Below are 12,328 nucleotides of genomic sequence, written 5' to 3'. Positions count from 1 at the left end.
GCTGCCCAACGTGTTTATCTGCTGCAGACAGACTGGCAAGATGAACAGGAAGGCTGATACCTTATCTCTGCCTCTCAAGGAGCTTATTTAAGTGCTGGAATGTGTCGCGATGGTAAACGATTGTTAAGAGCCTAATGAGGTACATGAACCTAAGGACAGGTCCTGCTGGGAGGGAGCACCTCGTCGGAAAGGAGACCCACGGGGCTACAGGACCCCAGGCCTTTTTTTGTCTTGTATCTCTCCACGGATGCATCTCCTACAGTGTGAAATGCTTAAAGCCCAAAGCCGGAGCTCCTCGCCAGGCCGTGGTTAGTGCTGCAGGCTGCTCCAGGCTACGTGAGGTTCACTGTGTCCCTCTGATAGGGTTTTATCAGTGTCTGTGCTCGGTACTCGGCCTGGCCTCGCAGCGAGGGCTCACACGTGGTATCTGCACGGCCCCGCACGTATTCCTGCTCGCCCTTTCATCTGGGCTCAGTGCAGGCAGCAGCGAGATGCTAACACATCCATAAAGGTAAATAGGATTTGAGAGCGATCGGGCTAATTGAAATGAATGGGGCTTGGCTGCTCAGCCAGCCCGATACCACGAAACGAGACCTCTCCGGGGACGCAGCAGGCCAGCAGAGCGTCAGCACTTCGCTTATTTCAGCCACTGCAAGTGGCAGCAACGGCGAGAGCAATTGCAGGCGCCGGGGTGTGAGAGCTGTGACAGCAGAGGGGCCAGGGAAAAGCAGCGTGGCCTGCGTGATGTCCCCAGCAGCTGCTGCAGAGGGGTGCGACAGGCTTATTTTTGGCCTGTCCCGGGGGAAAAAATAGACGGCGGTGCCGGGTGCCAGGGCACAGAGAGGGAGCGATGGGGTCCCTCGGTGTGCGAGGTGCACGCTGCTACCACGGTTGCTGCACCCAAAGTTAATCTGTTCCACCCCACTGACTACTTTTCCATAGCCACACATAAGGAATCGCCATCCCTGAGCAGACCTCGGCCTGTCCATGTTGCTTCAACAGAAGTGCAGGTGACCCTGTGGCAGCCAGGATGGGACAAGATGCTTTCTGGGACGTCTGAGCAGCGAGAGCTGCCCCATAACCTGCAGCTTTTTATCCCTTGGAAAACTCCTGCAATTAGGCACTGCGAAGTACACGTCTGCAAGATCCTCCGAATTCTCCTGGCATCTCACAAGGTCCTTGGCTCCATCCCTTTGGGTGGCACCGGGATACCAGCCCCTGGCACAGCCTGATTTGGGGCTGCAGCAATGATCCTGCAGGGAGGCAGGACTGCCAGTGAAGCCCACGTGCTCATTTATTTCCCGACGATGCGATCTGATTATGCTGACGGGGAACTGGGCTCCTAGAGCTGCTATATCCTGGCGTAGCTCCTGGGGCTCAGCAAGGAGCCAGTGACCGACCGTGTCCCAGCAGCTGAATGTCCCAGCAGCTGAATGTCCCTCTCTTGCGGTGACTTGGACCGTCAGGACGGGGCTGGGCAGCCCTGCAGGCAGCGTGATGCTCGAGGGCACCCAGCTCCGCCTGCAGCCCCCACCCAGCTTCACAGTTGTCCCCGTCAATGTAAAAAAAAAAAAAAAAATCAGGAATGGGGAGGGGAGGGGGGATCCATCTGAGCCGCTTGGCGTCTGTGTCTTGTGATCCTGAAACCCAAGAGCCCCCCCTGACTCAGCAGGTTATTAATAACCCCCTGGCTGTGCTCCTGCCGCAGCGCCTGCCAGCCCTGGCATCACCTGTCTCCTCCGCAGCCAGGCGAGACGCGCACCCCGGGCAAGGTCAGGGGCTCCTTCCCGCTGGCCCCCACGTCCCATCCCCACCCACAGGGCAAGGCAGAGGTGGTGTGAGGCTCCCAGCCAGCCCCCGAGGCCCCCGTGCCTCTTGGCAGCACAGGAGAGGCTCCCGGTGCTGCTGAAATTAGCCTCGTCGCACCCCTGTCCCTGGTCCCCTGTTCCCTTGTACCTAAAATCAGCCCAGGCCCAGTTGCAGAGGAGCTGAGCTGGGTTTTCTGGACCACAGCATCAGGACCGCCACCTGCCTGCCCCCTCCCTGGACTGGGAGATGTGGGGTGGCCCCACTGCTGCAGCCCCCAGTGGTGCCCAGTCCCTGTGCCCATACGGAGGGGCTGGGGTCTGTTCCTTGGTCGCAGCCTTTTTTTTTTTGCCCACGCTTCTTGCCAGGGCTGCGAAGGCAAAGGAGAGGAGCTGCAGGGGACCCTACAGGTAGGTGTGGGATGTAGGGGAAGGAACGGCACATTCAGCAAAACCATGGTGATGACACAGTGCGGGTTTGGGCTGTTCCACCTGGAGCACACCGGGACCTTCCTGGCCCCCTCATGCACCAGGGGTCCCCAAACACGGGGTCGATTCCAGCCCTGGGGTGCACGGAGCAGAGATGCTCGAGCCTCCTCGTGCCCCGGTGGGCAGCAGTGCCCCCCCCCCACATCCCCCATACACCGTGCAAACTGACCCCAGGGGCCTCAGCAGAGCTGCGGGGTGATTTGGGGTGAGGGTGAGCCAGGTGTTGTTTACCGCAGCTGGTGCTCATTAGCCAGGTTCATTAGCACTCCCTGGGCAGGTTTTAAATTGGCAAGTGGGAGCCACCTTCAGGCCTGGGGCAGCCTCGGGTGCAGCTGGAGCCCTGGTTCCTTTCCCTGCTCGCTTCCTTCCCTCCTGCTCTGGTTCTCCCTTCTCTACTCGCAGGCCTCATGTGCTACAACTGCTGGGAAGCTGCTCTGCAAAGCCCTGACGGAGAGGCTGAGGTGTTGCTCTTGCCCCTATAAATCCCCTGGCACTTGGAAGAGCATCCCCAACCCTTCCAACCTCCCCCTGCAGAGGCTGTGTCCTTCCCAGCCCAGTGGCTCGTGGCAGAGCTGGGCTCTTTGCTGGGCCCTGGAGGAGCTCCCCGAGCCCTTCTTGGAGGAATGGCTCCGTCCATGGCTTATTTTCCTCCTGGCTTTGTCCCTCTCCTCCATCCCTGGTCCTCCTCCTTTGGTCTCCTGTGAGCCCAGCAGGCAGACTGGCCCCTGCCCTTGATGGGGACCAGAGCTAGGGAAGGAGGCAGCATGAATTTCCCCTGAATCAGCACCTCAGCTCCACTTTGTGTCCTGAGCAAGGGTATTTGGGCTCTCCATCACCATTGTGGCCATTTCCATCCTGCTCTGCCCCTTGGCAGGACCAGATGGCCAAAAACAAGGGACTGCTCTGCAACACAGATTTAATTCAGCAGTGCGACCCCTTCCCTTCCCTCCCTGCTGCTCTTCCACCCCCTCCACCTCCCTCATTTCCCTCCCAGGACTGTTTCCATCCTTTCCCATCCCCTCCACCTTTCTCCCCCCAATTTCCCCCCCTCTCTCCCTGTACACCCACCCCAAATCCCAACCCAGCAGCGGGCGAAGGATTTCGGTCTCCAGCAGCAGGACCACCGCTCATCTCCTTGATCTCCTCTCCGGGGACAGTCGGTAGGTGCGGGACCCCCGGGGGGGCACCGAGCTGTCCCCTACATCCCACCCGACCCCATCCCATCCCACCCCAGCCCGGTGCTCCCCGGGGAGATGCCGGGGCCGGATTGCGGCCGGCGGCGGCTCCCAGGCTGGGTTTGTCGCTCCCTCTAGCGGGGACGAGGCAGGACGGCGCTGGGCTGCCAGGGGGGGTCCTGGGGGGAGAAATCCCGGCCGGTGTGGTCGAGCTGATCCCAAAGGATTCCCTATCAGGGCACAGGGAGATCCCGGCTTTTTGGGGCCGAAGCTTCTCGGGTCGGGAGTGCGTCTTTCTAAGCAGGTACTCGGCTCCCGCTGGAATATTTAGGAAGCGCGGTAATAATTAAAGAGACTGAGCTCATAAGGGACTCGGTGAGACCTGATGAGGCAGAAGGGACAAAAGTAGTCAGGAGAAAAAGGGCTCGCTAAAGCGTTTTTTTATAAATCCTTTGTGGAAAAAAAGGGGGATGCTGCAGCTCTGGAGAGGCTCCAGACGGTGACCTTTGCCTGGGGGCTCTGGAAGCGAATCCCACAGCCCCTGCTAACCACAAATTGTCAGCTCCGTCTGCATGTGTGCAGGATTCACACGCTGGCCGGGCTGTGATCATCCCGTTGCAGATCAGAGGCAGGCTTGTCAGGGACAGCGAGAGTCTGCTCGCTTGCAGCAGGGGTTGCAGTTCTCCCCAAATCACTCGTTCTCATCAGCTTCATCACGTTCAGAGGCAGCTGATCGTTCCCTTCGGCGGGGCGAAGCGAGATATTTTTGAACTGCGAAACAACAGCTGTCTCGCAGCACATGGAGCGGGGGAATCAGATGGTTGGGATTGAAGGCTGGAACCGTGAACCCAAACACGTCCCCAAGCCTGCATTCCTGCCACATCTGTGGTCATTGTGAGGGCTTCAAGGCAGGCAGCAAAACTGTGTTGGTTTAAATCTCGACTGAATATCAGGCACTGCAAAAATCAATTACTTTAAGGTGCCTCAAAATACCCTTAATAAATTTGGGGTGACTATGGGTTTGCCTGTCTGTGTGTTCATTTTCTGGGAGGTCTGCACCTCTTTGTCAGTGCAGGCCTTGTGGCCAACTCCAGCCTGAAATATTTGGCTGAGTTTGTCCCCAAAGAAGACTGTGGTTTTTATGAGTGGACAGACCGAAGTGAAATAGCATTTTCAAGAGAAAGTGGCTTTTGTTGCTAAAACATCCCCATCAGTTCTCCAGAGGTTTGGCTCTAGCTTTGTTTGGGACGATTGCTGATCTCCAAGTCAGAGCCAAATAAAGCTGATAAAATTGCCTAATGCAGCGACCTGCTTATGAATGGCTGTAAAAGTCAGACAGGTTGAGCTAAGGCAGTCATGTGTTGCCTTTCTCGGAAATATTTCTTGTGCTTTGAGATGTGCTTTCTAGGATCCTATGTCAAATAACTGAATTCCCATATTTGTCTTGATTTCCTCCTCCAAACTCTTTGAAAAAAAGAGATTTTGACAGAGGCTAACCAAAGGTGCTAAGTTCAAAAGCAGACACTCCTAACTGGTTTTCAGCATGCTCTGGTGGCAAGTGCTGTATTGAACAAAAAGGTCCTTGCCTGATGAAACTTCTTTAGTATTTGCAGCTACATCTCCCTGGTTTCTTCTCTTCTCTGAGTGTGCTGAAATGCCAGCATGTCACCAACAGTCTTTGGAGTCTTTTCAAGAATATATAAACAGTTTTGTTGTGAGGAAGGTGCATGGGGCTTCTTGAATTTTCTTGATTTTCTTTTTTTTCCTGGAACCTCTTCCTATTTATGCAATCAAGGCTGTGGGAAGGCTTCCCAGTGGCTGTAGTAAAAAGGAGACTGGGGTTTTAAATCTGGACTGAGAACAGCCTTGTTAGCTTCTGAACATCGCAGCCAAATGAAAAATCACGAAGCCAGGATGAGCAGAAGCTGTAGCCTTGTTTTGCAGTTACACCCAGGGAAAAACTGAAGCGATGGCTGATGAAGTGCCTCCAAAATACTTGCAGTATCAGGCAACTGGTATTTGATCCTCATTGCAGACAAAGCTCAGCACTAAAGCCAGCTGAAAGCAATCCACTTCTCATTGGAAGAATAGTTTCTTCCTTTTAATCAGCCCTGTTTTAAATGATTTCCTTTTTTAGAGCCTTAAATAGTCATTTTATTTCATCCTTCAGGCAGCCAGCATTCACTCACTAAGAACAGCATAGGTCTGCAGACTTTAAAAGGACAAACAATAGTCTGGCAAACGGAAATGCTTCGATGGCATCTTGCTCTCGTGAAGAGCCTGCGGTTCCCATAGGCCACAAAGGAATAAAGAAGAGGAACTTCTTCAGCAGCTACAAGAGCAAGAGCTGCTCACCTGTGAGAGGGGGGGAAAAAACAAGGCAAATCAGACCAGTTCGGGCCCCCAGTCCTTCCTGCAGTAGGAAGGAACTGGAGTCAGTGGGTCTGTCCTGTCTTGGTGGTGAGATTTGGTGGAGAGCTGGGGGCAGACAGAAGGGACCCCTAGACCTGGGGGTGGCCAGACCTTCTCTGGATGCCTCTAGGGAGGGGATCTGGGTGCTGGCACCCCAAGAGGGTGGCCGTCTGCCTTTGTGAGCACAGGAGAGAAGTGGCCAGCCTGGCTGTGTAATGCACAGGAGATGGGAAGTGAGTGCAACCCACCCAGACTGCTGCCCTTCCACACACAGCTGGCCAGGGAAAGGAGGGAGAGCGTGCAGCCAGGGATGCCAGAACCAGATGACACTCTGAGGGAAGGAGGACTTTGGGTAGCTGTGAGGATTGTTTTTCTATGGGTCTGGAAAAGACAAGTCGTGTTTGACCAGAGGATTTCTCTATTGCAGTTATTGATGGGATAGAGCAAGCTGGGAAAGAAAGGTTCTTTTCAGTGAAAACAGTGAAGTTCTGACATCCCTCCTTTGATACACAATGAAAACTTGACATGTAGTGTTTTTCTTTTTATTTCCAGAAACACCAGCAAGAACACATTTTCCCAATGGTTGAAGCAACTCAGGTAGAATATTGAAGACCTTGATTAAAGTCTGTGGTTTACTTTTCTCTTTTGTATTTTCCCCTCCACAGGGCATGTTTTTCCCCCCCCCCCCCCCACACCCATCTGTAAAATAAATCTTTGTGCATATAATGGTTCAACAATCTCGGGGCCTGAGATGAATTCAGTACCCTGGGAACCAGTCAGGTATTCAATGAATGTTGTGGGAGGGAAAAAAAAAAATGAAGAAACACTACCAAGAAACTCTAACAAGTAGGCCTGAGAGCAGGGCTGCTGTAACTGCATGGCAAGACCCTAGGCACTTAATTAGATGCACAGAGGGGACCATGCCACAGCTTAGTGTAAATGAGCACAGTGTTGCAGTCTTTGCTTTCCCTGATCAGATTTAACCCAGTTAGGAGGAAAAGCCAAGATTCCTCAGTTTTCATGCTCTTTTCACATTCCCCACATTTCATACTGTATCTGAGCTTAGAGAGGTGAGAGGCTTCAGCTTCCTCTCATCAGAACCTCTTTTTTCTTAAAAACAATTGTATGGAACCATCTCTACTGATATTAGGTCTAAACTAAGAGGGGGAAAAGGAAGCCTTTTATACTTGAGGCCTAGGGTCCCTTTGTTCTGTGTGAGATCTATCTTCCAAAGCGTGTCCTTATATTTGGATAACACAGCATCATAAACGGGAACCCAGAGACCTGCCAGAGCTGCTCATGTCTTCTCTCCCACCTCACATATTTGACAGCTCAACTCTATTCATCTTCTTCCTGACTGGGTTTGGGTCCTAAGGCCCCATCCACTTAGTCCTGGGCCTGACTTTCCCCGTAGCTGCCTCAGACAAGATAATGAAGTCAGTGCAAGCACGAGGCACTTCTTGATTTAGACACAATAGATTTTCACACTTCAGGGCATAAACCAGCTCCTCCCTTGTGGGATTCGAAAGCACATTCTGCCCTGGACAGGTTACTCCACAACTGTCCGCAACGTTTCTTCTGCAGCAGCTGATGTTGGCTGCTGTCTGAGATGGATGGAAAAAGTAGAAGGACCACGATCTCACCCCATAAGGTAAATGCATGCCTTGTGTGTGTGCTGAACGGCCTCTGGATGGAGTATGGAGCAGGATCACTTTGCTTTTTTTGCAAATGGATTGTGGCATTTTGTGAATGACCATAAGGACAGTAAGGGGCTGTCTTATGCTGCAGGCTGCCATTTACAGCTGAGCAAAGTGATAGCAAAATAGCGTAAGAGCATTTAGCCTTCAGTTTGCTCTGCTGTAAACAACCCTGAAAGATGCAGTCCATGGCTGAGGATTTATAGATGTAGAGCAAATGTTTGAGGAAGCTGCAGAATATAATAGTAATTCAATTATTTCTAGGAAGCCTTAGAGCACAAGACATTTCTGTAGATACAAATTCTATGGTAGGGCTGTAAGCCCTCTGCAGCGGTTATTTTCTATTTGACGGGATTCTTAATTAGTGGAAGGATGAAGCACACAGCAGGGTTCCTGCGTTCACTTGTAATTAATCCTGGGAAGGGGAAGCAGGAGGTTCTGACTCTCATGTCCAGGGGAAAATTGGCTCAGCAGTCTGGCAGAGGTCAAAAATCGGAGTGGGAGAGCAGTCCTTCCAGAATGGATCCTACATAGAGCTGTGCATTAAACTTCATCCAGGTGAAACCCATTCATCAGTCTGTCCAAATCTCCTCTCACTATCCTCACCCTGCTCACTGTAGTCTGTTGTGGGTCTAATCACACCAGGTCTCCTGTTAAACCCATTCTCATTTATACACAGGCAAGTGAAAGGTGATGCTGCAGGATTTTCAGAGTGGCACAGGAATTCATCACTTTATGACAAGGTCTGGTGTCATCCTCATGGACCAGGTTGCAGAGCAGCCATGCTTTTTGCTTCGGTGATAGGAACATCTTTACACTTTTCAGATGGTGACCATCTCTGAACAAAGAAGAGCTCAGCCCCGGTACAGTCCTGAGCCATGAGACTTTACAAAGCTTCGTGGAGATGCCCTCAGTGCACTGTGAGACACAGGTAAAGAAGCTGTCAGTTTGTGGGAGCTGCAGCGTACACACCTGATAATGAATATAGAATTGTCTTTCATTTGTTTACTTTGTCCTTTGATCTCCACAACAGGTTGCATTAGTTTTTTCTTTAATTGGCACATCTATTCCCTTGGCCTTGGATTGTTGCCTTGGAGATGCACAAGGGACCTTCAGAGAAGTGCTTATTACAGCAGCAGGTGTGCATAGCGCTGACCTGGACAAGCCTGTGTGAGTCACCTGCCGATGGTTTGGGTTGTAGGTGGCTGCGTGAGTCATTGAAAGCAAGGGGGATCCCACAGTGCCCGACTCCTGAAGGGCAGCATTAATGCCTTTGGGTGTTTGCTGTTATTGTGCATCAACAACAAATAGCAGAAGATGGCTTACTCCTCTTCTTCCTCCTCATTTGCTGACAAGGGCTGTGAAACAGCATGGTGCTGCAGGGTAGGGCACCTGAATGTGAAAAGCAGCAGCCCAAATCAGAGGCCCTCTCTGGAAATTTGGCTGACCTGTAGCTTTGCTGATGGAGGACAGTGAGGTCTGGACGGGTAGGTAGCAAGTTAGAAGAGCTGTTCTTATTTGTGTGTGTGTGTGTGCATGTGTGCACTTGTCTGGCCAGACAAGAAGACTGATGGAGAAAGAAAACCGAACAGGCCAGACTAATACCCTGGTTCCCCAGAGATTTGGGGTGAGTGGGAGTTTGGTAGTATCAAGGAGGGTGGGCCTCTCCATGCAAGTGCTTGTAAGAGCAGAAGCAGAGGGCATTGGCCTGCTGTCTCCAGAGAGGAAAAAAGTGCTGCATGGAAGATGAGATGGGCAGGAGCAGTGTGATACTTCGTTATCCAGAGAAGGAAGGGATCTGACAGCCAGATGATGGTTTTTAGCAGTGCTTGTGCGTCTCTTGGTAGCTCAGTGCCTGGCAACTTCAATAGCCGTGCAGATCAACTGTAGGAACATCCCATATGGTCCAGAAAGCTGTTCCTACATTTCCTCCCTCTGCACTACTCCTGATGACTGAGATCAGACACATCTCTCCTGAGCACCAAGCCAGGTGCCAGCCCTCACCCTGCTCCTGTAAGCCTGGGGAGAGGTGGGGGCCATTCCCCTGCAGCACCAGGGCTGTGTGCTGCAAAAGCCCTCTAAAGGCACCTTCCCTTCATAGGGAAGGGCACACAGCATGACAGCACAGGACTGGTGACCCATGAATAAGCTGAAGAGGGCGTTTGCAAGAGGCCAGTTCTTTAAATAAGATTGCCCAGGTGCTTGTTATATGCGTGTGTGTATAATGTGTATTTACATGTATGGGAGTGATCTAGTATTCCTTCATGATTTTTGGAGGCTTTTTTGTCACTGTGGTGGCCCCTGCCAAGATGGTTCAAAACAGGCAGAATTTAGAAACTTCAGGGCCACCCTCAAGGCAAAGCAGGGGAATGTATCGTGTAATCTATGCAAAGATCTTGAAAATGTTAAGTAAGCCCAGATTTTAAGGATTTTAGTGACTTTTCTCTAATCAAAACCACCCTAAAAATGGCCTGCTTGTCATTTTCAAAAACCGCTGGACAATTTCTAAAAACAAACAAACAAAAAACAAAACCAACAAATGCATCTATACCTACAGCCTGGCCTTTCACTGCAAAATGTAAGCTGTCACACTGCTGAGCACCCATGTGTGTTACAGGACAGGAAAGGGAAAAATAAAGGGGAAAATATTTTGGCCTTGCATGTGAGGAGACAACTCCCAAGCTATACAAGATGCCCTGGGTGAGGAACCGCACTTTACGGCAACTTCTACAACATTTTTAGTGCAAGCTTCTTGCCAGGAATGCTGCTCACGTTGCGTTGACCTGCGTCTCTGTTCAAGCCTGTGGGGCTTGAGGCTTGCCTCATGAGGCTACTTGTGTTTTATGGCTGTGTAAGGTTAGGTTTTGTTTTGTTTTCAGGATAGAAGTGCTTACTTTGCTCTGCTGCATTCATTTCCATCATCATGAATGAAAGAAATTTAACTGTTTCTGGAGTGAGATCCTTCCAGGGGGCAGTTCCTCCAGGTTGCCCACAGAACCAGGGAGGCATGCCAGGCTGACTTCACTGCTGTCTGTGGAAAGGGAAAGGCTCTGGCTCAACAAAAATCCCCACAACAGCCATTGCCCTGCTGCTCTGCCCAGGTTGTCCTCAACAAGGAGGCAAAAACTTCAGGAAAAGTCTCTTGTAACCCCCTTGAAGGTACCCCTAGGGCGGGTGGTTTGAGCTCAGGACTGCTGTAGGGCAATGTGGGGGCGAACTTGGGGCTTGCGTGTGGCACTTTGTGGGCAGACTGTGTGGGATGGGGTGCGTTGGGTGACTTCGCCGCCCCCAACCCCTCTTAATTACCCCCGTGAGGGGCTCGGTGTGTGGTGAGGCAGCCAGCCCTGCTGGCTCTGAGGGGGGAAAAATCCCCCCTCGGGGAAACAACCTCCTCTCAGAGCTGAGCCGGAGCCCGCTCTGTGTGGACAGGGGGTGGAGAGCGAGACTGGGGCTGGAGGAAATCGTCAGGGCTCAGCTCTGCCCCTTTCTTCCTCCTCCTCCTCCTCCTCCTCCTCCTCCTCCTCCATTTTGGGCCGCCCCTCAGTCGCCTGGCCGGCGGGGCTCTGCAGGCGGCGCTGTGCCCTCCCGGGCGGGATTGACAGGCCGGGCCGAGGGAGGAGGAGGAGGTGGAGAAGAAGGAGGAGGAGGAGGAGGAGGAGGCAGCGGCAGCGAGAACCCGTATCGCCCCGCCGCCGCCGCGCAATCCGCCGCCATCCGCCTCGCCCCGCGCCCATCGCCCCTCGGCACCCGGCTCCTCAGGCGCTCCCGGCTCCCCGCCACCCCCACAGGTGGGTATCGGGGGGCCGGCGGCCGCGGGTATTTAGGGCGGTGAGTGGGGCCGGGGGAGGGAGAGGGAGGAGGAGGAGGGAGGAGGAGGAAGAAGAAGAAGGGGGAGGGAGAGGGAAGGTGGGACGAGGCAGCCCTAAAATGGAGCCGGAGCCAGCGGCTGCGGCACCCCGCGGCCTCCCCGCCGAGGGTGTCCCCCCCCACACACACAAATAGGGGCGCTGGGGGCTCCCCCCTGTTATTTGGGGCTGCTTTGGCCCCGCTGTTTATTGTGTGCGGCCCCCCCGGGGTGCTGGGGGCGTCTGGGGCCGATGCGGGGCCTGGCCGCCGCCCCCCCCCCCCCCCCCATTCCCCAAGCGAGGGCCGCGCTGTGAGGCCTGGGGAGAGATTTGGGGTGGATTTAGGGGTTTTTGGGACTCCCCCCTCGGCCGGGCCCCCCCCCTTTCACCCTCACACACACCCCCCTAGGGGGCTGGGGGCGGCCTCGCAGCCCGCCGCGCAGGCAGCTTGTTTTTTCCTCCTCGCCTGGAGGGTGACACAAAGATATTTTTGTCGCGCCGTGCAGCAAAAACAAGGGGGATGGATGGCACGGCGAAGGCTGCCCGGGTTTGTTGGCGTGAGGGGAGCCCCACGAAAGGCTTCCTGAGGCCGAGAGATGAAAAATACAGGCTGCGAGGCCGGGTGTTCCCCCCACCACCACCACCATGAGGGGGGGAAAAAGAGGGGGCTCACCCTGCAGCTGGGGGAAAGGAGGATGCGATCGGGGTGTTTTGGGGCTCAGCGAGCTCGATAGATAGGTTTGGAAAGGTGTTGGTGCTTTGAGAAGGAGTTTCCCAGCTCGGGGGGGTGGGAGGGTGTCTGCTGCACCCCCAACAGGGGTCCTGGGGTGCAGGTGCTGGGCTCAGGGTTTGCTCAGGGTGCTGGTTAGCAGCTAGCGGGGTTTTGTTGTTTTTTTCTTGTTAAG

General features: G+C 53.6%; 1 protein-coding gene and 1 long non-coding RNA gene across 11 annotated transcripts in view; both read left to right on the top strand.

The window, feature by feature from the left end:
• Nucleotides 1-1,708: 1,708 nt before the first annotated feature.
• LOC119713074 (uncharacterized) lies at nucleotides 1,709-9,744 on the top strand. The gene is made up of 4 exons (XR_005259918.2): nucleotides 1,709-3,454; nucleotides 6,434-6,478; nucleotides 8,404-8,509; nucleotides 8,612-9,744. It is a non-coding gene; the product is annotated as an uncharacterized lncRNA (long non-coding RNA).
• A 1,364-nt stretch (nucleotides 9,745-11,108) lies between these two features.
• Nucleotides 11,109-12,328, top strand: part of PRRC2B (proline rich coiled-coil 2B) — a 49,660-nt gene continuing 48,440 nt past the window's right edge. For 6 of the 10 annotated variants that reach the window (XM_027471078.3, XM_027471082.3, XM_038188133.2 and 3 more), the window contains exon 1: nucleotides 11,109-11,366. The gene's annotated coding sequence lies outside the window, so the exon portion shown is untranslated. Of the gene's footprint in view, nucleotides 11,367-11,387; nucleotides 11,407-12,328 lie in introns of those variants that run through there. The other 4 variants (XM_027471081.3, XM_027471079.3, XM_027471080.3 and 1 more) reach the window with 2 other exon arrangements.

This window comes from Anas platyrhynchos, chromosome 18 (genome assembly GCF_047663525.1).
Source record: "Anas platyrhynchos isolate ZD024472 breed Pekin duck chromosome 18, IASCAAS_PekinDuck_T2T, whole genome shotgun sequence".
Lineage (NCBI taxonomy): Eukaryota > Metazoa > Chordata > Aves > Anseriformes > Anatidae > Anas > Anas platyrhynchos.
Note: the sequence above shows the minus strand (reverse complement) of the source record. Positions and strands in the feature narration are given on the sequence as shown.